The sequence below is a fragment of the Octopus bimaculoides genome, chromosome 29, assembly GCF_001194135.2.
Source record: "Octopus bimaculoides isolate UCB-OBI-ISO-001 chromosome 29, ASM119413v2, whole genome shotgun sequence".
NCBI lineage: Eukaryota > Metazoa > Mollusca > Cephalopoda > Octopoda > Octopodidae > Octopus > Octopus bimaculoides.
In genome coordinates this window covers 3,867,514-3,870,013 of record NC_069009.1, presented here as the reverse complement: position 1 = coordinate 3,870,013, position 2,500 = coordinate 3,867,514, and the positions used below count along the sequence as shown (strand labels likewise).

Below are 2,500 nucleotides of genomic sequence, written 5' to 3'. Positions count from 1 at the left end.
TACGTTTATACATCTATTATCTCTGTCTATCTTTTTTTCTTCCCATTCTCCATCACTCTCTCTCTCAACCTCTGTCTATCTATCTATTCTCTCTCTGTATATGTCTTTCGCCAACCCCCTTCGCTTTCTCTCTCTCTCTCTCTCTCTCTATCTATCTTTCTATCTATCTATCACTTTCCCTCACTATCCATCTATCATTTCTCACGTGTCAATCGTCCTCGTTTAAATACACCATTCCTCCATTCATTCCGTCAATCTATTATTCTCTTCCACGCAATTTTCAAATTACGCCTCTTCCGCTACTTACTTCCGTTAAAGAGCCAGAATATCCTTCCTTCGTTCGATTCTTCTCTTCTTTCCTTCCTCACATATTTTGCCTTATTTCCTTCATTTCGTTCGTTCAATAATCTTGTCATTATTTCTCTCTGCTCTTCTCTTTTCCTTTCTTCTTTTCTTTCATTCTCCTCGTTATTCGTCTGCTTATCTTTCTCACCCCTCCCTTTCACTTCTCTTTGCCTTCTCCCTCTCTGCTATCTACCTTTCTTCGTCACCGACCTGTAACTCCTTCCTTCCTCCTATGTCTCTCTCTGCTATCTACCTTTTTTCATCACCGACCTGTAACTCCTACCTTCCTCCTATCTCTCTCTCTCTGCTATCTACCTTTCTTCGTCACCGACCTGTAACTCCTACCTTCCTCCTATGTCTCTCTCTCTCTATTTCCCCCTCTCTTGTTTTTTCTCTGCCTATCCACATTTTATGTCTCTCTCTCTGTGACTTCTCCCTCACACACTGTCCACTCTCTCTCTTGCTACGCGCCTATCTCCGACTCACTCACTCACCTTTCTCTGCTTACCATACCCAAACTTCTTATCTCTCTATCTCTGTCTCAGCCCTCTCCCTTTCGCTGCTTTTCCCTTCTCTCTCTCTACTCCCCTTGTCACTCTCACACCATTTTCTTCTTTCTCTTCCTCGCTACCCCTCTCTCTGAATCTCTTTTATCCTCGGCTTTCTCTCCCTACTCTGTCTCTTTCCCTCTCTGCCATATCTTACTCCTTCTTTTCTTCCCCGTCCACATTCCCTCGCTGCCTCTCTTTCCTTACTCCCCCCGTCACTCTCTCTACCACCAAACTTTATCCCACCCTCCCTTACTATCTTTCTCCTTTTCTCCCTCCTCCTCTCACATTCTGCCTTCACTCTTGGCACTGTCTCCATCTATCACCGACCTGTAATCTCCTCCCACCACTTTCTCTCTCCGCTATCCTTCTTTCTCTTTGTACGTCTCACCCTTTTCACTCCCCCTTCTTCTCCTGCCCTCTTTCTTTAAATTCAACTAAGTTTTTTTATATCACCTATAGCTTAACACGTGCTTAAGAGCATGAAATATACACATTTATGTGACAAATATATGCAATTTAACTAAAGATTGTATCATATGTACAGGATATTTTTATGGGGGAAAATGGAAAAATAAGAGTGAATGTTTAATTTATGAGTACTGTGAATTAAGTCTATAAAATTGTGCAAAAAGTACATAAAGAGTACATTAAGTAATCATCGTATTCCAATTTCTTTCACTTTTCAATGAGTAGCAGATGATTATCTTTCCTTACAGACACAACCTAATAGGTTTACCATTAATTCTGTGAAATATTCACACTTATTTATGCAGCAGATATGCAATTTAACTAAAGATTGTACCATATGTACAGGATATAATTTTTATTGGGGAAAAATGGAAAAATGAGAGTGAATATTTAATTTATGAGTGCTGTGTATTAAGTCTATAAAATTGTGCATAAAGTACATATAAAGTACATTAAGTAATCATTGTATTCCAATTTCTTTCACTTTTCAATGATTAGCAGATGAGTGACTATCTTTCTAAACTGACACAATACAGGATCTGCTTTCAGGTTTTTTGGATAAAGTTTTCAGAAACAGCCTAATAGGTTTACCATTAATTCTGTGAAATATTCATGGGTCCCGTTAATAATGAAGAATTTAATAAAATAACTGTTCTTGTCAACATCTGGAACATAAATTAACAGGAAATTTATATCATAGAACCAAGGGGCAATCTCAAAAGGATTAAAGAGGCTATCAGCTAGCCTGATCAAACCAGATCCATCCACATCTGCTGAAAGCCTCTGTAAACAGTACTCAAGAAAGCGCTCTGCTATCCGTGTTATCTCTTTTACTCTTATAGTTGTTTCAGTTATTTGACTGTGGCCATGCTGGAGCACCGCCTTTAGTCGAGCCAATCGACCCCAGGACTTATTCTTTGTAAGCCTAGTACTTATTCTATCGGTCTCTTTAGCTGAACCAATAAGTTACGGGGACGTAAACACACCACCATCGGTTGTCAAGTGATGCTGGAGGGGGGGGGGTCAAACACAGACACGCAAACATATACACACACATACATACATATATACGACGGGCTTCTTTCAGTTTCCGTCTATCAAATCCACTCACAAGGCTTTGGTCGGCCCGAGGCTAT

General features: G+C 39.9%; 1 protein-coding gene across 3 annotated transcripts in view; it reads right to left on the bottom strand.

Annotated features, from left to right (window-relative positions):
- LOC106867476 (probable G protein-coupled receptor 85) overlaps positions 1-524 on the bottom strand; it is a 14,992-nt gene extending 14,468 nt beyond the window's left edge. For 2 of the 3 annotated variants that reach the window (XM_014912360.2, XM_014912359.2), the window contains exon 1: positions 1-524. This exon is cut by the window's left edge. The gene's annotated coding sequence lies outside the window, so the exon portion shown is untranslated. The other variant, XM_014912361.2, reaches the window with a different exon arrangement.
- Positions 525-2,500: the final 1,976 nt, after the last annotated feature.